The sequence below is a fragment of the Notothenia coriiceps genome, unplaced genomic scaffold (genome assembly GCF_000735185.1).
Source record: "Notothenia coriiceps isolate Sejong01 unplaced genomic scaffold, NC01 NC01_scaffold00033693, whole genome shotgun sequence".
Taxonomy (NCBI): domain Eukaryota; kingdom Metazoa; phylum Chordata; class Actinopteri; order Perciformes; family Nototheniidae; genus Notothenia; species Notothenia coriiceps.
Genome location: NW_011366394.1, coordinates 209,045 through 234,346, shown reverse-complemented (window position 1 = coordinate 234,346; position 25,302 = coordinate 209,045). Strand labels below are relative to the sequence as shown.

Sequence of the window (25,302 nt, the reverse complement as noted above, 5' to 3'; positions counted from 1 at the left end):
ACAGACAAATTCAAGACGAAGTTCAAGACAAGTAACAAGTAACAAACAACCTCCTACACACTTAGGGTAATTTTAGGAACAACGGAATCTTTAAACTGCCGAAAGGGATAAACAACAGTATATCACACTTTTTCCCATTGGCAATAATTCTACAATGTTGACACGGACACCGGACGTACCCAACATGGTTGACAGGACATGTGTTCCTGTCAACCATTGTCAACTTCAAAAAATTTATTTGATGTAAAAGGTTTGACATGAATAAGGTATTTTTGTAGAATTTCTGTAACAAAGTCATCGACTGTATAACTATTCGTATAATATCGTTTTACCGGATGGTTAACATTTACCAAAAAAATGAATAACCACCCTTTTCCGGGGTTTCACTAACGTTGATAGGGAACCAGAGGGGATGAAAAACTCATTAACTCAAAGTTTCAGGGAAGGTCTCCTTGTTCTTACCGTGGTGATTTTCACCTGTTTTACGAGTAAGAAACAAACAGACCCTCTCCTGAAAACTTTGAGGTTTTAATGATTTTTTCACCGTGTCTTTTCACACTCATAGTATAAACAAACGTTCATCAGATTCTTCATGATTCATGTTTGTACCGTCTGAGTATTTGATGAATACCTTCTTTACAAAAATCTGGTGTAATTCAACTTGTTTTTACCGAGTAAGAACAAGAACCTCTCCTGAAACTTTGGTTTAATGACCTTTTTCATTGTGTCCTTTTCACAAGTATAATACAAACGTTCATCAAATTCTTCATGATTCATGTTTGTACCGTCATAAAGTATTTGTGAATGACCTTCTTTACAAAAAATAGGGTGTAATTTCAACTGGTTTTTACGAAAGAACAAAGAGACCTCTCCTGAAACTTTGAGTTTAATGACTTTTTCATGTGTCATTTTCAAAGTATAATACAAACGTTCCATCAGATTCTTCATGATTCATGTTTGTACCGTCAGAAGTATTGTGATAATACCTCCTTTAGCAAAAAATAAGGCGGTGTAATTTCACTTTTTTACAGGAAAGAACCAAGAGACCTCTCCTGAAACTTTGAGTTTAATGACTTTCATGGTCATTTTCATCAAGTATAATACAAACGTTCATCATGATTCTTAATGATTCATGTGTGTACCCGTCAAAGTATTTGTATGAATACCTCTTTTACAAAAAATCCTGGTATAGTTTCAACCTCTTTTACGAGGAAGACAGAGACCTCCCCTGAAACTTTGAGTTTAATGACTTTTTATGTCTCATTTTCATTCAAGTAGAATAAACACGTTCATCAGATTCTTCATGATTCAGTTTGTGTACCGTCTGAGTATTTGATGAATACCTTGTTTACAAAATAGGGTGCAGTTTCAATCTGCTTTTACGAGGAAGAATAATCAGACCTCCCTGAAACTTTGAGTTTAATGAGTTTTCCTATGTGTCATTTTCAATCAATATAATAAAAACGTCATCAGATCTTCATATTCATGTTTGTACCGTCTAGTATTTGATGACTACCTTCTGTTACCAAAAAATCTAGGTGTAATGTTCTCAACTGTTTTTACGAGTTAGAAAAAAGAGAACCCTACCCTGAACACTTGAATTTAATGACTTTTTCATGTGTCATTTTCATCAAGTATAAAACCGTGCATCAGATTTTCATATTCATGTTTTACCGTCAGAGTCATTTGATGGAATACCTTCTTTACAAAAAAATCCTGGGTGGTAATTTCAACTGTTTTTACGAGGTAAGAACAAGAGACCTCTCCTGAAAACTTTGAGTTTAATGACTCTTTTCAATGTGTTCATTTTCATCAGTATAAATACGAACGTCATCAGATTCTTCATGGATTCATGTTTGTACCGTCAAAGTATTTCGGATAATACCTTCTTTCACAAAAAATCTGGGTGTTAATTTAAACTGTTTTTCGAGTAAAAACAAGAGACCCTCTCCCTGAAAAACTTTGAGTTAATGACTTTTTCATGTGTCATTTTCAATCAAGTCATAAAACACAACGTTCAATCAGGATCTAACATAATTCATGTTTGTACCGTCAAAGTATTTGAATGAATACCTTCTTTTACAAAAAAGAATGGTGCAGTTTTCAATCTGTTGCCTCTTTAACGAGGAGAGAGGAACAAGAGACCCAGCCGCGAAACAAACAGCAATGAAGGCGCGGTGTCTTGTTCAATGTAGTCATGGTGTTCCATCAAGGTTAAACATAGCAAAGGCACGTTACGTGTGGTCAGCCAAATACACTTTCGTTTCACATCCTGCAAGGATTAGTTTGGTATTGGGGCCGAGACATCAGAGTATTCTCGAGTGACTAGCGGAGCACGAGAGCGTAGTCCTCGGAGGCTCTGCCGACGATGCGTTCGAAATCGAACAAGCTGTCGGCCGTTGTTCTGGTAACCCCACCAGGCGGGCCGTCTTTTAACTCGGGGCGCCGTACCACAGTCCGAAACCGAGTTAATTGTCGCCCGTCGGCGATTGGGCCCTCGGGACGGGCACACAGTCCGACGGGCCACCTGCCGTTGTCGGCGCTCTCGCCTCGGGGCGTAGATAGCCTATTCTACCTTAATTATGACCTACCTCCTTTGAGCTGAGACCATAATATAGATCAGCTGCCTCCATCAGGTAGTCTCTCAATAGCATCTCCTGCTCTGTTGAGAACACCTTCTTTGGAGTCCAGTAGCCTACTCTTGGGGGTGTGTGTGATCCCTGACTCTCCAACCTCAGCCTCTTCTTACGGAACCGGTACAGGGTGACATGGCATATATCCAGGGACTTTGTCACTTCCCTGAATGATTTGCCCTCCTGAACTTCACCTGAGGCCACCTGCAGCAGAGCAAGTGGCACTCCCCTGTCGGTCTTCCTCTGTCTGATACTTGGCATACTGTAAACACACACACACACTTTATGCCTACTGTACAGTATTTAATTCTGTTTATTTTTACAGGGACAATGCACACCAATCAATGCTTGAATGAACAATTGATCATTCAAGCAAATGAGCCATCATTGTAAATGTGCCATATTACAACCGTCCCGTTACAACCGTCCCAGAACCACCAGTCTTGCTTCACCCCCTGTGAACCTGCCTGATTGCTAGCTTGACCCATAATTAGCTAGCTATATTTGTAGCTTACAAAACAGTGATTCTAATAATACTAGTTTGGATTCCTAGACATTTTGAACTCAAGACATTATCCAAAAAATACATCATATCATTTTAGTTAATATTTGACCTCAGAAACACACTTTTGCTGATAACTTACGTGAGATATTCAAACGTGGCTCCTTTTTATTTCGGCGATCTTACCATCTAACTGCACATGTGCAGAGTGAGTGTCATCACTCTAGCTTGTTAATGATTGGAGATATTGAGGGTGTTACAACCAACCCGTGTTTCAACTGTACCCGGTCTCCCCTACATGCTATTAAGATTGCACGTCTAACACACTAACTCATTTCAGGAGGCATCATGGTGGGAGATAGGTGAAGTGTCTATTGAAGAAAATGTTGTGAACAATTCCAATCCAACGATGGCAATATTGGTTGAAAGTAAGTAAGTATATTTATTTTAGTATATATATAAGTATAAAGCTCCGGACCTGGGGTGACGGGGCCTTCGCAGCAGCCTCCCCCTCACTCTGGAACTCCCTCCCCAGCCACGTCAGATCCGCCATCACTCTCACATCATTCAAACAATCCCTCAAAACTCACCTTTTCACTCTTGCCTTCAACTCCTCATCCACTAACCCCTCGCCCTTATTCCTCCTAGCTTAGCACTTTCTACTTTTGTTGTTATTTTGTTTTACTTGCTTGTCAGCACTTTGAGCGCCAGGAAAAGCGTTTTATAAATGTAATGTATTATTATTATTATTATATTTTCATAACTGTGCTAAAGTGCAAAATTGAGGTAGGTTTTTTATATTTTACTGTACTTTATATTGTATTTTATTGTACTTTATACTTTAATTTTGAAAAGTGACATTGTTACACTTGTCCCGCATGTTTTTTTTCAGATTTTACATTCTAAGAATAGCATCAGCTACAAAGGAGTACACTCAAATACAAAAACTCTCCAATGATTAGAACAAACTACCCATCAGTTTGTTATACATTTACCTTAATTAAAACGCCTATCCAATATCTATATAATGTCAGTATAATTCATACCAAAATAAGGTTTTATCCAAGAGGGTCTAACATGTTTTACTGGCATATTTTAGGGACTCTTTTTGCATCAGAGCAGGAAAGAAAATCAAATATTGTATATCAAAAGCGTATTGGTATTAAAAATGCCTCTTCAGTAAATGTCACCACAGTTTTCCCCCGTCAGTTGTGGCGTCGTCTCTCTTCGGCTGCATAACTACTGCCTAAATGAAAACAGTGTTTGAATGTTGCATGTTTACATAGTGAAGTATATATAGCACACACATTTTGCACCATCCTGAAGCCCCTCTGCCAAGCGTTCCAGTGTTTACTTGTTTCAATTCACTATTTGTTGACGTGTGTCTCCAAACTAAAACAAATCCTCGTCCATTTATTGGCCTTGGCAAATCAAGTGATTTGGAGTCTGATCGTGAGAGCTGCTGCTTTCAATACTTCCGAGGGATGGATGAGAGACGAATCAACAGAGGGTAGAGAGACAGAATGATAGATGGAGCAGGCACAGCGGAGGCATGTTCAGTGGATTCAAGCCAAGGTTTCTGTCGGAGGGGCGAAACCCAACAGGGAGAGCTTTCTCACATCCTCCCCTCGAGAGATTCAGCCCCTCCTCTCGACTCAACGTATTTCCCCCCTCTCTCCTTCTCTTTTTATAGCTCTCCCTTCCCCTGATATCCCTCCATCTGTCTCCGCTCTTCCCTTCCTTCTCTCCCTCTCTCCTCCGCTCTTCACAGAGGTGATGACAGAGCTTCCCTGGCACGTGTTGCGCAGATGAACCTCCAGAGTCTGTAGACCCACACATGCACACTGAACACATGTTGAATGGATTAATTCAGCTGTACCATACCCACCTGCGCTGAGGAGATGCTGACGGGATGTTCAGTGAAGTCTGCAGCCGGTCTTAAGATTCCTTATTGCCTTTCTATGATAGCCATTTTTTCCACAGCAATGTATGAATGGCACCCAACAGCGAACACCGTGTGTGTGTGTGTGTGTGTGTGTGTGTGTGTGTGTGTGTGTGTGTGTGTGTGTGTGTGTGTGTGTGTGTGTGTTGTAATGACTGGGTGCCATGGCTCCTTGCTGTGTTCTTGCTAGCTATGACTCCCCAGCAGGCAATTAGCTTAGCTTAGCATGGATTAATTATCACTTTCTATAGATCCAGTTCCTACAGGCTACAGTTTACACCTCGCATTAAACTCTCTTAAGCAGGCTAGTGTATTAAAAGAGACAACTGCCTGTGTGGAGATTGTGAAAAACTTGATAGCTTTTCTACAAAGCTCCATCCAAGACTGATTTAATGATTAAATGAAACTGTCGAGTATCCTCAAGTGTTACACTGTGAGTATTTGTTCTGTGTTCTCTGGATTATGTCTCAGGATCAAGTCATTGAGGTCATTGAGAAACTGAAGAGCCCAGGAATTTAATAAGTTTGCTGTCATGAAGCAACGGATATGCAAATGTCTTTTTGAAAGATTAGGAACAGATGAACACATCTTGAGTTATTAAAAATGGGAACATACATTATAAAGAATAGTAGGCTATGCATCAAATAACTCCTTGAAGTTGACACTAAACATGACATCAATATTATTTGGTGCAGGATTTGTGAAATTGCCAGGCACATTTTGTGTTGCCAGAAAAGGGTTTTGTTTCTTCTCAAAGAAAATAATGACCACATTATCAGGCCAAAATCTGCACTTGTTTTCCTCTTTTCGGCTTTAGGAGCCTGCTTTCCTGCTGGCTGTTAGCATGAGCAAAGGCTATACCGTACACATTTCACGGTACGGTTTAATAGGAAGGCATAAAACATAGCATTGCATCATAAGCAATTTGTTATGAGGGCTTGATCGCTGATTACACTCGCTGTATATACAGTCTGTGCATACATCATCTGAAACATAACACAGCTATGAGTTTCTGTGTGGGTAAGAGGTCTCCTTCATACATCACAGACTGTCTGCGTGGGTAACATGTGTTTCTCATTGGGTGTCGTTGGGTTTCATTTGCCTATCTGAGCCAGGTTCTCACCTCTAAAGCCTCTGGATTTATGTGCAAAGGGAGATATGAGACAGGTTTGAAAAATAGATTCTTCTAATGTTACAGCTGCAAAGAGAACTGTAATGTGCTTTTTGACCACACACTGCCCTGACCAAGATGATTGATACTTATATTAGCACAGACATAATAGCTGAAACATAACAAATGCATAAAATATGTATATAAAAAGAATACATACACATCGTTACGTCTTATTTTTCTTCTTCAAATACCTTTTTTAAAGCCTTAAATGTACTATTTTGGCTGTAAAGTGGGACTGGCCAACATATCAAATGCTAAAATAAGAGCTAGTTTGGTCAGCAAATCAAATCCGTATTTTACTGTGTTATAAATCAAGATTATAATTAGTGCTATAGCCTAAAACATGCTTAAAAATAAATGTACTTCCTTGAAAACAGTATTACCTGAATCCTTATAATCTATTTTACGATGATTACTACTGACTACTGAATTATTTAGAAGGTCATAAAGTTGAAAAAAATATATTCATAGACTTCTATTCAGTCTGCCTTTTCTTTTGTCAACCAGTTAATTCGCCTCCTATTGTCTATTCAAACGAAATGTAGGTTTAAGGCTCTCCTGCATTGACTTCACTTTCTGCTTCCAGTTTTTTGGTAAGATTAGTTAACATCCACTTTTACGACACTAATGTGCGATTGATCCCCCCGTATATCTATCTACAAAGCTCACAATAATAAAATCACCCAGAACACAAGTCGAATTCAAAGCAGAGTAAAAGATACAAACATGATGGCATACTGTGTGCCATTTCAAAAAACGATCAGCCAATCCAAAGAGAAAGACTGAGTTCCCTGGAATAACTCAGTTCAACCTTCAAAGACATCTCAAATCAAGTGCTTTCCTCATAATGTATCTGTCTTTGACGTGCTGAGGTCTCGGGACTTTGGGGAGGGATTGACGTATTTGGCTACAGTTGTAACAACGGCAGGAAAATTCATTTCTGGATTGTCAAAGACATTTGTTCTCCATGGCCTCCCAAGGCGAGAGTACAATCCAAGGTTTCTCTCCCCCCTCTCTTTTCTTCTCTCTGTCCTCACTCTCTTTCCCCCCGCCTTACGATCTCTACTCTTGCCCTTGGCTGACATATCCCCTGGATTTTGTGTGTGTGTGTGTGTTTCTGTGTGAGACATTCCTCAGTAGAGTCCAGGAGCTACGTTCTGTCACACACTTCCTCCCTGAGGCCGAAGCCTTGAAGAGGGAGAAGGAGGAAGAAACAGGGGGGTTGATTTTTTAAATACTTTTTAAAAAATGCACACAGGTAAAATCTCATGTATACAACACATAGCAGAAATAGAATTGAAATAGTGTGAGTGGAAGGTCGGAGATGTGATATCATGCACAGTTGGCATGTTACTCCCTTTATTAGACGGATACATACCAGTGAGGCCCCCCCTGTCATTCTATCCTCTAGGTGTGCATGTATGTGTGTTTTCAACTCGCCTAAATGCCTAATGTTTGCTTTAAGCGCGCTTCAGTGAGCAGCGAGCCAAAAGGCGCATTTGTTTAACCCCCCAAAGCACTTGCAGACACACAAACAGAGTCTAGTGTTTACATGTAGGAGCTCCTTTTAGTGTTGAAACAAATACATGACAAAACTGTCACTTTGCATTGAATTGTGGCCCAGGTGACAATGCTAATATGATAGCATTCATCACTTCAGTAACTACAACCGGGTCTTAGATTTCACATTAAACAAAAACGGAATTGTCAAAAACATATTTTTTAAAGGATGTTGCTTGTTTTTGAAGCATTACAAGTATTTTTCTAGTCCCAAAAAGTATCCGTAGGGAGGAGACAAGCATGCGGCTTTCCCCAAAAGACTGTTTTTTGGTGCCTTGAGTCAAAACATATTTGTTATGTACTGGTAGTGAGTTGTTGGTGGACATACTCCAGGAGAGAGGTTTGCTAATACAACCCGAACCGTAACCTTAACCTTTCACACAACCTGTTTTGTAAATGGTAACAACTTAAAAATAATCTGTCATCATTAAAGTTACGGGTTGCACCTTTTAAAACACACCAAAAGTTACAAACGCTTCTCAGATTTACTGCTGTGGAGAGTTGCTCATATATGGAGGTATTTGGGTCTGCAGAGGCTTAAAGATTAGACAATGTCATATAGGAGAGGTTTAGCATTAACTCAGTGAGGTAATCACTTTAAGATCTGGACCACTCAGGGGGTTTCTATGTATGGTCACAGATATGATCCAGGCAACAGCAAACACAAGTGTATTATAGTGCTGTCAGAATCAAGATTGAATTGACAACATTATAACAAACATACATTTTATAATTTATACTTGATTAGATATACAGTATATAACGTGGAATCTAAAATAACAAATGCTTTGATATTGGATAACCTAATCCTAATGATTACAACAGGTACAGCAATTTTATGTATGATGTATCTTCTTGGTGTATTATCCTTGAAGGTAAACCTTGTTAACAATAACTGGAAATCAACGCTCCCGTGATCCACCTTGGATTGAAATATGAAATCTGGAGTTACAGGACAACCAATGCTGAGGATAAATTTGGTAAGGGGAGACTCACTGAAACTCAGAAATGGAGGGTAGACAAAATGCAGAAAAACCTTTTTTTAAGCTTGGTCAAGAAGAGGCAAAACGGAACAGATCTTCCAAATACATGACACAGAAGATGGATACCAGATGCAGACCATAACAACACTTTCCTCTGTAACAACACTTTGCAACAACACAAAATAACACTGAGCATATACTTAATATTTACTGTTGTACTGGTTTCTACTTCATGACTTTTTTTATTCCTTTTATAATGATGCTACTTCCATACCTTGGATGTGTACTTATTGCTTTTTAATTAACCTGTGTTTGCCTCTTTTTTTAATATCTTAATCTGATCTTTTAGTTTGTCTTATCTGCTGTGTCCCCTTCGCTGTAACAATGTACATTTCCCTGCTGTGTGACTCAAAAGATTTGTGATTCTTAAGGACTGCCATTAAATCCTTTGTCCAACGACAAGTGTGCGTCTCTCAGGCCAAAGAGTGACTGACGTGTCCAGTAATTGTGTTCAGGAGTGGGCACCCAGCAGGAAGCCGCAGGCAGCGATGTGGCGACTTCCATCCACTCGAGTTTAACGACCACCCAACCTAATATGGTCACGGACTCAGGAGTTAAATAGCCGGGCTCTCAGAGTGCCTGACAAAGTGCTCAGGTATTCCAGCTATGGAGGCTGAACTGCTGGAGGTCCTCCACAGGTTAGAGGTAGCATGCCGGATGTGATGTGTGTCCTTAGCCTAATTAGGGCAGTTTGAGAGGTATCACCATAGGAGTTGTTTTGTGTGTGTGTGTGTGTGCGTGCGTGCGTGCGTACGTGTGTGTGTGTGTGTGTGTGTGTGTGTGTGTGTGTGTGTGTGTGTGTGTGTGTGTGTGTGTGTGTGTGTGTGTGTGTGTGTGTGTGTGTGTGTGTGTGTGTGTGTGTGTGTGTGTGTGTGTGTGTGGGCAGGGACAAAATGTGCCTTGAGCCACGAACAGCACATCCACCTAATAGGATTAACATTTAACCAGTGCGCTCACTCTGTCACACACACACCTGTCTAAAAAAAACACCACACCAGTGAGTGAGGAAACTGTGTGCATCTGTGTGTGTGTGTGTGTGTGTGTGTGTGTGTGTGTGTGTGTGTGTGTGTGTGTGTGTGTGTGTGTGTGTGTGTGTGTGTGTGTGTGTGTGTGTCGCTGTGGGGGGTGCACTGACTGTTGATTTACTTCATTCAACAATTACCAGTCACAGGTGGCAGGAATTCCAGAAATGAGGAAAGATTGTGTTCCGCCCCGTCCACTCGGAGCATTTCCTCTAATAAAAATACCGGAATTAGTTGCATTAGCTGACTTAGCCTCTCCTGTGTCACACCATATCTCACACTCGGAGGTCCACGCGTCATTCTGAGTTATGTACTCGTCTCTAACGTGATTTATGGTGTGCATGCAGGTAGGGGTGAGGTGCAGTGCTCAGTTACACTTTTGACAGGACGCTGGGCCTTCAGAAATATATTTTCTGGTCAAATGTGTTTAAATGTGGTGAAATATTATTCCCTTTTCTTATCAGGAGTTAGATAAATAAATCGATGTCACTTTCATGTCTGTACAGTAAATATGAATAAATTAAAATTATAAAAATAGTCAAAATTAAATATATAAAAAAACAATTAAATCAAATAGAAAATGAAAGTTGTAGAATAAATATGTAAATACTTACATTTAAAAAAAGTAACATATATTCCATATGAAGAGTGTCAAAACTAGCTTTTAAAATGAACACAAAGAATAGAAAATCTTAAATGCTAATTTCACACCAAATATGAATACATTTACCAAAGGCTTATTTTCTTGAGCTCCCTTTGACATGAGAATAAAAATAAAATAAACAATAAAAACCTTGAAACGTGAAACTTTGACATTTGTTTAAACTAAGGATTGAAACTGTCCTTTAATTGGTCTCTTCGAAAAAATTAGTTCCTTCTCCAAACCAGAATATAAATGTAGTCCCAGTGAAAACTGAACAGGCTAAATGGCTCCAAAATAATGTGAAAAATGGACGCCAGAGTCATGCCTCCCGTAGATGCTTCCAGTAAGTGTAACCAAACCTCTCTTGACTCGAGTGAACTTACGCATCTGATGACAGCTCAGAGATAACAGTGCACCCCCCCTCCAACCTGACCGACCCCTATTCTGCCTGTGGTAAAGACAGAGATGACACAAGCAGATAGACTAACGACAGCGGAGGAAAGACAACATGTTACAGGTAGATAAATGCGATGAGTGACAGTGAGTGAGCGGGACGTCCTGCTAGAAACACAAAGAAAGAGTTTGTACTTGTTACAGGCTTTATTTGTTCTTCTGCTTTTAACCCGAGGAGAAAGAAGCTTCCCTCTGAGTTTATTTTGAGTTTAAACAATCAGACGACATTCCTCTTCACTGTCTCCCCGCAGATAATGTTTTGTGGACAATCACAGATTCCCACAGCTTGATTGACAGTTTTCCTTAAGGGCCAAATCTGGAACCACTTACCTCATTCTCACAAAGAGGAGAGGAGATTTCTGAGCTGGGTTATACAGGGTCACAGAAAGAAGGAAGCGTTTTTATTTTGGTGCATATTGGTCGATAATCCCAAAGCTTCTGGTGCCAAATATCAGGATTCAGGGCACATGGTTTGTGGCTATTTGTAGTTTCGCCAGCTGGTCGTTTTCTCCTCTGTGTGACAGGGTTGAATATCACTTTAATGCATTGGTCACGTGAGAGACACGGTGTGTGGTTATTCTGTGTTTTTAATGACAGGATATCAACTTTCAGATCAGTCCTGTAATCGTATGCCTGGTTCTGTAGTTTTACGTTTCCTGGTAGTGAGCCATTTGTTGAATTACATTTTTTAAGTGGTCAAGCTGTGGTACTACACTGCCACTGCCTTGACGTCATAGAGGCCCAAACATACTTTTTCCCATTGACTTACAATGGGAAAGAGATGTCTGTAGATCAGCCAATATATGTTTTAGGTAAGCCAACTAGCCAGTATGAACACTTGAAGCCCTCGATTAATTAGATTCTAAAAGTTGCATAATGCATTTATAGCCAAAACAAGAGTTATTTCCCCTCTCTATTTATCTGACAGAGCCGAGAACGAACGTGACCATGGATGTATAAATATAACTGGATACAGCTTCGAATGCGGGGCACTGTTCTTACCTACGACAGTTGCTCAATGGCACATGAAACCATAAATCGACTGAACAAAAGTACCCAGATCATCTGAAGCCTTGGGCCCATGAAGAATGAGCACTTGAGTTTTCCTTAAGCCCCGCCTCTGATCTGCCAATCTCGGCTCAGTGAAAAGAAAAAGGAGGAATCATAGCTTTCGATTCACTGATTAACAGACATCTCTTTCCCATTGTAAGTCAATGGAAAATAGTGTTGTGCCAAATGACACGGAGGCTGTAGTACCACCTTTTGGCCAATACAAAAATGTGCTTCAATGGATTGGAGGCGTGGCTTGGGGAGGCATGCTCTGTGGGCCAAAGTCCCCCAGATGATCAGGGTACTTTTTGAACCTCCAGTTAGTCCATTTTTTGCTACAGGCGCCACTGAGCAACTTTTACAGGAATTAACTGGTCTCCGCCTCTAACACTGTCTCTAGTTCTCTTTAGAAATCAATAGTTGGACCTTCTTGTCATCTTTTAAACCCAACACCAAACAAACATGTATACACCCTGCCAAATATTAAGTCTCCAACCAGATACTAGGCTGATAGGAAGATAACCTTTAGTCATCCAAGCTGGCGTCACAAAGCACGCAGTCCCACATCAATCTGGATTGCTTTCAAAGCAGTGTTCCAGAAAGAAAAGAGAAGGGGGGTTGGAGATAAGAGTCAGGATCGGAGATGTACAACGTGCTGCGCCTGCCTCTGACACTTTCATAATTCGTGCCGTGTTTCCACAAACCGGAGGGTGACAGGAGCAGGATTTACTGACCCAGAGGCCCCTTTTGTGCCCTCCACGCTGCACTGATCCCCGCTTCCTCTCGGGCTGCATGTGTAGGCCTATAGGCTTACCTTTTATACCCCTCTCTCCCTCTCTCTGTGTCTGCTGTAAATAGGCTTAATGTTACAGATGTCTGTGGGCGAGCACAAAGAACCGAGTCGAAGCACAGAGAGCGGCTCTATTCCACAACCAGGCCCGGAGAACAGGTGGAAAGAGAGCAATCGGGACACAGAAGATGATCGGATTTCACCTTAAAAAGTTTAGCAGCGTGTGAGGTGATGCACAGCAGGTGAATTCAGAATAGCTGCTCAGTCAGTGTTACTTTGTTCAACTTGTTTGACACTTCTTTAAGGCCCCTATAAGATATTTGTGTTAACACTCCCAGGTTTTCAGTGTTTGGTGATCTTGGAAATGAAGCTTGTTCTACTGCTTCACTTAAAGTCCCTTACACACCAAGCCGATTTCGGCCGTCGATAGATATCGGGCCGCCGATGAGCGTCGTGTCGCCCTACTCAGATTGGTGTGTCTTGGTGTGTCCCGCACCGCCATGTCTTTTCGGCCGTGCCGACACCTTCCATCGGCTAAAGGCCGTCGGCCAAAGAAATCACTCTGATTGGCTGTTCAGCTAGCGAATCAGTGCATGAGAAGCGTAACGGAAGTGAGGGACCCAAACAAACTATTAAGAAGGCAAATCTGAGATTTCATTTAACCCCTGCTCTCTCGACACAGGTTCGGGAAAGCCCCATGAGCTTCTCGCTGTAGAGTGAAAATGGAACACACACGCTATTTGTTGTTTGTTTAAATCACGCAGTCTGTTCTTCTTCTCTCGGTTATCACGCAGTCTGTCTTCCAGTTGTTGCCTCTTTTGAATGACGAATACACACTACCGCCGCCTGCTGGTAAGGAGAGTAATTGCCACTCACACATGCGCAGTTCGTACGTGCAACTTGGCTGAAGTCTTTGCGGTGTGTTCCAGTGCGAAACATGGCCAAGATGCAGGAAACGTGAGGCGACGTGAGGCGACGTGAGGCGACGTGAGGCGACGTTCCGTCGGGAGGTGTTCTTTGGTGTCAGTTTGGTGTGCAAGGACCTTAAAGGTCCCCTATTATACTTTTTTTTATCAATATATTATAGGTCTCAGATATATACAAAACATGTCTCTGAAGTGTCTGTCTCGTAATACCAAACAGATCATTGCAGCATTACCCATAATCCCCTCTGTTTCAGCCCTGTTTCCAAAGTGCTGATTCTCTGTCTGTTGCTTTAGATAAAAATAAGGAGCCCCTCCCCACGCCCCTCTGAGAGAGATTTGGTTAAAAAGAACACAATGGTGCTCTAGGAGGAGATTCAGGTGATAAGGTGGGCAGGTGTTACCTTGGTTTGTTATTGGCTAATGATTACACAAGGCAAAAAATCGTTATGACATCATAAAGTGGCCTAAATCTGATTAGTTTATTTTCAGACAGGTTTTTATATAAATGGATCAGGACAAAAATTGAGCTAATCTTTTTTCCTGAAACTTTCAGATTCTCTTTCCACAGAGGGGACACATGTTTATGTAGAAAAGACATGGAAAAGTGGATTTTGCACAATAGGTCCCCTTTAATGCAGGTTAGCTAAGAGGCTAAATGTAAATCGAAGTTATAAATCAAGCTGTCAGATGCTGTCAGAGCTGCAGCCAGCAGGGTGAACGGGGGCGTCCGTGGGTCCCTCGCTGTGTGGGCTGCTGGCTGCTGGCTGGCAGGGACAATAAGCCATACTGTTTGACCCCCCCCCCCGGTCCCGATGCCAGGCTCACAGACATTCAAACAGCTCCCTTCACTCCCCTGACCCCACCGCTGAGAGTGAAAATGCAAACCGAGCGCAACGCTCCACAAATCAGATTCTGCTGCCTGTCGGAGCTCTTTGTGATTATCCACCTCTGTGGAAGAGAAACAGTTTTGACAACCATGACCTTAAATAGTGTCATGACTTGTTCATTCTGCGCTGGCAGGAGTCACATTTTCATTAAGCTGTGACGCTGGCTTCACAATAGGATATGTGTTTTCTTCTAATTTGGTTCCTCTCATGACTCAAACATTTTTATGATACCACCATTTATTACCTTGTAGAATGTAGCTTCAGGGTTGCACTAAAAGCATAAGGTCAACCAGACCAAGGAATGTGACAAGGAGTCCATGCAGGAGTTGTATTTTAAACATTGAAGTAAGGTTAACACAATACAAACAACGAATTGATGTGTAAAATTACAAGAATATGATGGGTAGAAATCGAGGGCTACAAATAGCAATTTTATAGCCTGGAAGATTAAAAAATTACAGTAACTGCTGTTTATTGTGACCATGAAGGGTATATGGTTGTTCTAAATCAGTGGTTCTTCTTCTCGAGATTTTGGGAGCGTCCAAAAAATACTTCAATTAGCATTAGCCATAAACAATGGAAAAGAGCAAGAAAACAAGCTAAATCATGTAATAAGTTCAACTTTTTTTAACAATACTTTATTAAGAAAGAAAGAAAACCAAGTTGTACATTGTACATAAATACAAAGGTAGTATACAAGGCCATGTCTCCATTGCTAAGAAAGAATTTAAACAATTTTGAGCTAGCCAAGTCATTTCAAATACACTGACAAAACACTTAGTTATGAAACAGACTCTACCAACAGCGACGTACACCTATTGTGAACGGGCCACACTGGTCAATGAAGCCAATTCTATAACACATAGGTTTGAGCAAGCTCTCTGATTGGTCAATAGGCGTGTTTGATTCCACGATCAAACAACGATCAAATAGAACGTGCCTAATCACAAAGTGGGGATAAGTATAGGCGTACGGCAGTACTGTCGTACCAATAATGACGTTCAAGAACGGCCTCTCGTTTGCTTAATTGCTTAATTCCAATAGGACTGTTGAGACTGAGGTTGCTTTGCAGTGCATCGGATTTAGGAGCATATCAATAAAGCACATAGTTGATAGCATCAGAATTGAAGAAATCACTTTCCATGTGATTTGTGTAGTTGCCATTCTTGTAAAAAACAGGTCTTAGTCACTGTGCGAAAAACAATCAGGTTTAGCCATTTTTCCTGCAGTGTGAATGTAGCCTGAAGGAAGCCGCTTCTGGATTTCTGCAATACTGGACATACTTGGTTTCATATATCGGGCGTATGACATACTGTACAGTAAATAAAACCTCCACGCACCATAACAAAATGCCAGTTTTACTTTTCAGGACGTGTGGTATGTGAGCATCTGACATACATAAGCATGATGTAATAGTTAATCTAGAAATTTTTAATGTGTCTGGGACTAAGGGTTACAGTCCATACAGTCAATTATTCGCAAAAAAAAACTGAATCATGTATTTATTTAAAAATATCTGAACCCAGAAGACAATATTACATACTTGCTGCTGTACTCATATGAGCACTCAGTAAGTAGTTTACAATGACCTCATCATGCTTTAAAGGTATTTCTAACACACAGATTCTAATGGAAAACTATTGAAAACACATCACGTGGATTTGATAGCCTCAAAAGCAAATCCATATAGTCATGTTGTTGATGTATGCTGTGTGTCTGTAAGTGAGAAGTGTGTGTAGAGGAGGGAGAGGGAAAGGGGGAGGGGGGGTTCAGGTTTGAGCCAATAGGCGCAGAGCACAGCTAATGTCATTTCTCGACGCTTTAACTTTGTGCCAGAGCTGCGCAGCGCTCAACCCTGGCTGAGCGTCCTCCTCTCTGCCTCTCTTTGCACGATCATGCACTGAAAGACTTCATCCTTTGAGCTGATTTTGGACTCCCAACGGCACTCAATTGTGTTATTTGGTTGCAGTCAGCCCGGATGTCTCCAGATTCGTGATTTCATTCTGATAAACGGAATATCCAAACCCGAGCCCGGACCAAGTTGTTGCCTCTGAGGTGAGTTTTGTCTCAGAACAATTCTTGTAACCCTACTTTTTCCTTAATGTTGCACCATGGTTTCATGTGAGTTTTCAATAGACTTGTGATGAAAAACAAATGTGCATGCTTGGAAATCATCATCTACCAGCGAGATTTAGAGATGGAAATGATTTTCCTCTCCATTACTTCATGGCCAGACGCACAGTAGAAAATAGTTAGTTGAGGCTCGGGGACATATTTTACCTCAAGAAAGAGAGAAAAAGTGAAACTGTGGCAGATTCCGGGGTGGGGGGTTTGGGGCTTTAGCTTGGAGAGTGTGTGTGCCTAAAGACGCACTTAATGGTGGGTTGCATTTTGGTTTCCAGATGTGTGGACTCAGCTGTTGCTTGTCACTCAGGTGGTCCCTATCTGTCTGTCAGTATACTCTTTTTCCTGTCTTCACGAGCTCACTCAGTCTTTTTCATGGAGCGTTTAGTATCACAACAGTGTTGACAAAAACAGCCCAAAATCCTAAAAAAAGGAGTAGAGCAAATACAGCCAAACAATACAATTGATCAAGGAAGACCTTTTGATCATGCTTAAATCTACTTTTAAAACAGGTATACAACTTTGGAGTGTTATATAGTCTCTTTTAGCACAATTACTTTTTTGGGCATTTATTTCCAGTAAACTTGGTATAAGATACTGGTTGTTGTCTTAAAATGCATAGAAAAGTATTAAAAAAAAATCTTTACGGGGACTTCAGATCCTATATGATGTGTGCAGCGCTGGCTGATCTGTTTTGAAGCCAGTGGTGGCACCTAGTGGTGGGAGAGATTTGTAAAGATGCTGCAGAAAGAGATGCAGGCCACTGAATCTATCAAACTTGAAAAAAGCTTGTTTAGTCAAATGAGTCTGATCTGAAATGTCATACTTATCAATATTTTAAGTAGGCTAAATCCTGTGGGGTTTTCATGCCTTGCAGGCTTGGTGGCTGTTATTGAATGAGGCTGTGTGGTTAACTGATCCAGGATGAGAGAGCCGCTGAGTATCAGGTGACTGAGGTGTATTCCCCCTCTGTGGGAGGCCAGTCAGCCAGACTATGCAACACTTCGCTGGGGGTACACACTCTGCAAAGCCTTTGTTAATGAGTATGTATCTGTGTGTGTCCTCGTCTGTGTGTGGTACTGGGAGCAAGTGCTCGTGGATCTATTACTTTGTATGCTTGTGCGCGCATGCATGCCTGTGTGTTTCTTCTGACAGAGTGTGTGTTTGGACCAAGGAGTTAAGCTGCTGTTAATTGGTCAGCCATTCGAAGCACAGGGGAGAGTCAAACCAGGCAGGAGCTGAGTTGATCGACGTGCTTGGATCGACTAATGCCTGATGACGTACAATTGATTCCAGGCTTTTGATGGATGCTGAACAGGGTGTTTTGTTTTTTCATATAGCCTTATGCTATCAGGGTTGGCAGGGGTGCTCCCGTATAGCTCAGTACCGGAACTTCTCTGTTACCTGCAATTATCATCAGGTCTAGCATTCCACTCAATCAGTGTAAGGCGTTCACATCCTGGTGGCTGATTATGCTTGATTAGCCTATTTAGATGTTGCAAATAATGCAAACTCATTTTAATTTCAGATTTTCCGGAGGTAAAAAAAATATTTTTTTTGTATTTGTCCCCCTGTGAATTTATATTAATGTATTTTTTACCCATTAGACAAAGCTGCTTGTTCAGGAGCAGGATACATTTTTGCTACCATCCACAGTAAAAAGTATGGAAGAATAGTGTATAGAAATATTTAGCTTAGCCTAAATACTGGAAATAGGGGGTACAGCAAGCAAGGCTATGTTTAATGGTTACAAAGCCCAGTGATTAACTCTTTATACCGGATTTATTTAATCTATACAACTCTGAACGCTCGTTGTCGCTATCACCCACCACAGTTTATTTCGCCATTTTTTTCATGTCACACAGAACGATTTTAAAAGCAGCGTAAATAATAACAAATTAGAAGGAAAAACTGATTTCAGCATTCTCACACAGAACGGTTTTAGAAGCAATGTATTTCTATTGGTATATGTTTCGTGCCTGCACCAAATAATAACAAATTAGAAGGAAAAAAAGATGACAAAAAATACAGATGTCAGTATTCTGAGGCTCTGAGCCCCATTTCTTTTCCTCGCGGACGGCAAAAAAACTCCGACATTATACAATTTAAAATAAAAGGGAAAGGGTTAGGCTTAGGGTAAGATATTGAGTAAGAAAATGTTTTTATGAACCACACAGCTTCTGGTATTCCAAGACCCGACCGGACAAAAAGACGTGGTGGAGGCACGAAACATACTACCAATAGAAATACATTGCTTTTAAAATCGTTCTGTGTGACACAAAAGAAATGCGAAAAATCCTGTTAGTGAACACGAATCAATAGATCAAATTTAATTTCGTGACTATAACACGAAATGCCGTGAGACTGGGTTGTAGGCCTATCACCTTAGCAAGGCAACCAACAGAGACCTTAGGCCCATAATATCATTCATAAACCTAACTGTCGTTTTATTACTTTGACTTAAATTTGTACCAAAAGAACAATATATAACTTGTCAGTGAGCAAGCTTCAGAGGTGCTGGTAGATGTTGTTAGCTTTGTATTAAGCCTGGCTAGCTAAATTAAGCTAAGCTAGCTGCTGGCTGTAGCTTCATCTTTAACGGAAATACAGGAGAGTGGTATCAATTTTCTTGTCTAACTCTTGTCAAAAAATTGTACTTCCCATGAGTCAACACAATGAGAGGTATTTGTGCTCTTCCTTGTGAAGTTTGGTGGAAGATTTCTAGCTAGCTTCACATGAGAGTCAGGGTTGAAAAGGTTGATTTTGTTTAAAAATGTCAAAGGGATGAAAATGTGTTGGCTAACAAGGATGTGATTCAGCGCAGGATGTGAAGCTGTTCTTGAAGTGATGACCTTTGAGGTGTTGAAGGAAGACAGAGAATGACTGGAGATGTATCATCATTAAGTGTAGCAATGGCACATAGCGTTGGTTATTTTTATAGCCCCTTTTTTTGTTTATAGACTCTTTTCCAAACCGACAGACTCATTTTTCAGAGTGTCTTTTGATTAGAGTTTTCATCCTACAGTTCTTCCTCTTCTCATATGCAACCCAGATTCTCATTCTCCATTAGGGGTTGAGTGCCAGAGAGGAAATCCAGCCTGGAGATTGTTTTGATATTGTTGGACAGTGTCCTGGAAAACCTTTTTACTCAGCGACCAAGTGTTTAGAGCCATGGCTTCTCGGCTGAAACACCTCATCTGATCTCAGCAGTGTAGCTGTTCGACGAGCTCAAGATGTGCCATGTTTCGGGTAGCCATTGTTGTTTGAAGCTATATATATCCAATCTTTAAATGAAGATGCTGCCATAAAAACAACATGGAGATAATAAACACATTTGTAAAAGATAGTGGTTACTTAACATGTTTCAGTTTGCTCACAAGCAATATTGAAAAAAATTTGAGCAGTTTCTCACATTTAATTCATAATATTATACACACACACACACACACACTAATTATGTATTCATTTAGTCTGGCTTGCTCCTGGTGGACTCGGTTCATGGGGGTCATTCAGCATTCACAGATATCTTGTGTCCCAGATTCTGAGCACAGATTGGCATTAGATTAAATAAATGAAAACCAATGAGAGACATAAGCGTGAATGTGAAGTGTCTGTGTTTGCATGTGTGTGTGTCTATAAGAAAAATACAGAGACTTCCATATATTAGTAAGTCAACACTGTTTTATCTGTGCGCCTCTGTCAGCCTAATACCTCAGACCTACTTGTGTACACACAGGCAAGTTTGTGCTGTCATACTGGAATTAATCGAGTGTGGGGTTATGTAAATCATTCCAAACCTCAGAATACACACACACACACACACACACACACACACACACACACACACACACACACACGCGCGCGCGCGCCAAGCAACTGAACGGGTGAAACAGAACAGTGAACAGTGGAAAACAGTCACTTCTTGGAAGAACGGAGATTAAACAAGTCTCAAATTGATATTCTGAATGTTGCATGGGAACCAATTGCATACAAATAGTGCTGGAGAAAATGCCAAACATTCCCCCTGTCACATACGTTTTTTTTAATGTTCTGCTTTGGTCACATTTTGTAGACTAAACTCTGAATCAAGACATCAGTTGAAAATGTAATCGAGGTTTCTTTCAGATTGTTTTAAGGAGAGACTGCACTATAAATGGTGAAAAAGGAGCTAATCTTGTGTTTATATACTGGCCTACAGTAGCCATAAACCATGGCTATGCTGAAAGAGGTGAGTGCTGCGGTGTGTAAGTGTGTGTGCGGGGTTGAGACGGCAGGCCTTGATCCTGGAACACTAATCGAGATCCTTGTGCTCATTGAGTGGTTTCAGACCAAACCCTCCAGGCCGCATTGGCTCCACAAGCCTGGTATTATGGTCAGCTTGTGGGGAGCAAATGTAATCTAAGGCTTAGAGGAATATCAGACTGTGAGTAATGGATTCTGAGAGGGAGGTGCACTGTGTTAAAACTTGAAATAAAGTTGCCCGCAGCACTTGCTAAGCAACACTGAGGTGCTGTTGAGCGTTCTTGACTGCGAGTGAGAGTCGATTTGGCACCAGCTTAATTACCCATACACACAGCTCTATTTGATGATTAAAGCCACTCACACACACAGATACACACACCTGCCCAGACACTGCCAGTCGCCAGTCCCAGCGGTTAGGGAGACATTAAAGGTGATGATTATTAGATGATAATAATTAAAAGGCTTTAAAGCTCAAGTAAAAGGAAAACAGTACAGATAGAAGCACAGTCTCGTATAGGAAGACAAGATTGCGGCGTAACAACCACGTAATTATTCCTCAAATGACCACCCTGAGGCAGAACACAAATGATAGCTTCCAGTTTTGTTTTTGATTGGGAAAAACATAAAAGGTCTCCATAACAGATTCTGGTGTGTTGGGTGCTACTCAAAATGTCACTGTTGTGATGTGAAAACCTCCTCATTCCAATTTTAAAGATCACGTTACACAGTTTGATGTTCTTATTTCCAGCTCAGAGGAAGGGCCACCCGTTCTAAATCCATGGGATAATGTTAGAAATGCAGCGCCGCAGAACCAAAAACAATCCCGCTGTTGTTAGTGCAAAGCTGACATTCAGAGATAAATGGTTTACATATAACAATTGTGTCGTGAGCCAAGTCTGTGTGATTAAAAACGTGGTGTTGTTCCATCAAGAGAGTTTAACTTGCAACTGTTTGTATATTGTGAAAAATGTCCTTAAATACTTTTGTTTAATTCAAAAAGCGTATTATAGCATGGAAGACGAGTTTGGGATCTGACCAAAGGTGAATTTTCTTTTTAAGTAAAGTTTACGTTTCTGACTAATCTCAGAAATAGAAAAATATGTTTTTTTACAAATATTTAATTTCAAAGTTTTGCCTTTTTTTCCCCTTAGAATTCTGACTTTAATCTCAACACAAGAATCTTTTTTACTTTCGATCAGCTCTCAAAAACTTTTTTTACATCTGGCCCTAATCCTCTTCTGTATTATTGAGCAAAATAAAACAACAACTGAAAGGAGAGACCCAAACAACATAACTATAACTTCACTCACTTTTTTTTTTACACGATTCCTGGGTTAAAGTTTGGGTGCAGGCGTCAAGAAAACACTTCCCTCTTTAAATGGGTTTCATGTGTTGGACGTGTTCAGATAAGCTCCAGAGCTGAGTGTCTTTATATCAGGTTTAATCAGGGACAGTCTGCTACTTTCTTCCTCTCACCATCTCACCTCTCCAATATGCATAAAGCTTCAGATGGGACAGGATGTTCTCATAAATACAACTCTGTTTTTTAAATGCCTAATCATTGTCAGTTAACTTCAATACACAGAAGCAGATGAGGTATGAGGAGTAGTTTTATGGTACAGGAAGACATCCAGTTAGTTGACATTTACAGGGATGTGTTGGGTGGTCTCTGCTGAAGTCTCCGGGGACCCTCCCTATCAGTCACTGGTTTTCCATCTTGCCTCACAACATCCCAAAGGAAAACCAGCATCTCAATTAACCCAAAGGGGAAATGGCTTAATCCAATCTGATGCCACTCCGAGTCAGGAAATGGCCTTTTTTGATAAATACTGTGTAAGTGAGGGCGGGGGAAATTACCGGATTTTCACCAAATTTACCAAAAAGCCGCACATTTTCTGACTCCTGCTTTACGAAGGGAATAATCTGAGGTGTTTTGGTCAATCCAAAGTACAACATTAGAACAATTTGAAAATCTCTTCATTTGAGAGGCTAACATTTTTGAATGATTAAGTCTATAAGATGTCAGAAAATACAAAACATGTCCATTCCAGTTTCACAAAGTCTTGAAATGTATTGTTTTGTAAGTCTGTAATTTATGCAGAGAAAACTTAAAAATCCTTTAATTCAAGAGACTGAAAACAGCATCTTCTGCTAAATGTATGAAAGGAAAAAAATTACTGAAATTATTTTATTCATTATTAAAATTAAAACAAATTGTGCATTTCTTAATAGTGCAAACAACTCAATTGAATGCACTTCTTTATAAGACATACACTTTGTGGTTATATAACCTCTCCTCCCATTAACAAGCCCTCAAACTGCCTTTTGGCTCTGTGGCAAGGCATCAAACAGCCGTGTATCCTTCAGTTGGGACAATTTCATCTCAAGAGCGGGCGAGTGTAACAGATATTTACCCGCTGTGGTTAGCTGATGAAAGCTCGGGGCTTTCCGAGTGCTCGTCGCAAAAACCAATACAAACAGTGATTTGACAGTCGTCTGGGTTCTTGCTTCCATTTTTCTTTAATGCCTGTGAAAGGGAGCTTAAATTGCCACTTGCATTAATGAGGCAGTAAATAAATGTCTATTGTGTTTACACTAATGACCTCAAAAACCAGACAGTAAACTGGGGGGGGCTAAGGCGCTCATTATCTATAAGCAGCCACCCGTGAAATCCAACATGTGAGGGCTTGTTTATGTGTGTGCCCATTTGCTTGTTTCCATCATATGTTTTTATTTATTCCATTCTTTACACATGTCTCTAATAGTGTGTGAATGAGTTTGAGAGCATGTTCCCTCCAGAGGAAGCTCTCAAGAATCCCCCTCAGGGTCTTTCCGACATCTGGTTGTGGATGGACAGCTTATATCTCCGAGTTATACGTCCAGTTAAGCCCCTGGGAGCCTCCGCCGTGCACATCATTACATCCCTCCTCCGGCTTTGCTTGGAAATTTGCTAAAACCCTATCGTTTGGTTTAGAGGGGTACAAATATGCTGTATATCCTTTTATACTACTTCCTCCCTGCTCTGTCTCCCATCTGTTGCAGATTAGTCTTCAGCGTGTGTTTAGAGAGCGGAGCCGGTCGCCGAGCGGGACAGATAGTAAACCCAGGAGGTTTTAGTCAGAACTGTCAGGTAGGTCTGAATTAACAGAGAGGCCAACTGAGGATATGGCTGGCTGGGAGGAAAGGGGGGGAGATCTGAGGAGAGGGAGACGGCGACCAACTCCAAAATTAAACAGCGAGCCCACCAAACAGTTTGAATGTTTACCAATGAACCTCAGGCCCGTTACTCGAGGGTCGGTGTGGAATGCCAACAGCGGCCGGCTGGGTAAATTCAACCACAGACCCTGGGAGAGAGGAGAGGCAAACACCCCCTTTCCCTGTGATAGTGACTTCATTTAAAGGGGCCCTATTCCGCTCATTTTCAGGTTCATATTTAAATTTTGTGTCTCTACTGTGACATGTTTCGATGCTTTAATGTTCAAAAAGGTCTTTATTTTTCTCATACTGCCTTTTCAGCCTCTGTCTGAAACCAGAGCCTAGTCTGCTCTGATTGGTTAGCTGGCCTGCTCTGTTGTGATTGGTGAACCGCTTCGAGATGTGTCAGAAAGGTCACCTACAGTGTTTGATTGCTAGCCAATAGAAGTGTTACTTAGTGATGTCACAATGCTACGGAAGTAAGGAGTCCAATGGAGGTGGGAAATGTGTGGGTGAGACATTTGGGATTTTAGTCTTTGAAGACCATTGACATGCACAGAAACCTATATAACACACAACATTAAAGGGGAAACCACAAAAAGTATAATAGGGCCTCTTTAAGCTTAAAGCCTCTTTCATATAACACGTACCCTCGATATCTGTCGCCTTCGTGGCATCTGAACCCGCCCCCAAAATATAACCGTGCTGAGCTAAGCTGATATCAGCTGATTTGTTATCTGTTTTCTTTTCTGTCTCCGGCTCACTAACCCACAGAAAGCTAGACAAGAAGCACCAAGGGAATCCGCTATTCCAACTACAGGCTATATGGTTTCACACACACACCCTTCTCAGACACTTTGCTGCCTGGAGAACAGTCCCAGAGTGTGAAGAAGTGCCCAAGGCTGCGAACTTGGTCAAACCTGCCGTTCCCAGCTCTTGTTGTCTTTCCAGTGCTAGGTTATGGGAAAGTGAGGGTTATGGTTGTGTAATAGAAAGTGTGTGTGTGTGTGTGTGTGTGTGTGTGTGTGTGTGTGTGTGTGTGTGTGTGTGTGTGTGTGTGTGTGTGTGTGTGTGTGTGTGTAATACTAGTAGTAATGTATGTACTAGTACGTAGTT

At 41.0% G+C, this 25,302-nt stretch overlaps 1 protein-coding gene across 1 annotated transcript in view; it reads left to right on the top strand.

Annotated features, from left to right (window-relative positions):
• Window positions 1-16,474: 16,474 nt before the first annotated feature.
• The window catches only part of LOC104961700 (prickle-like protein 1), a 30,315-nt gene continuing 21,487 nt past the window's right edge, over window positions 16,475-25,302 (top strand). The window contains exon 1 of the mRNA XM_010790032.1: window positions 16,475-16,680. The gene's annotated coding sequence lies outside the window, so the exon portion shown is untranslated. The remainder of the gene's footprint in view (window positions 16,681-25,302) is intronic.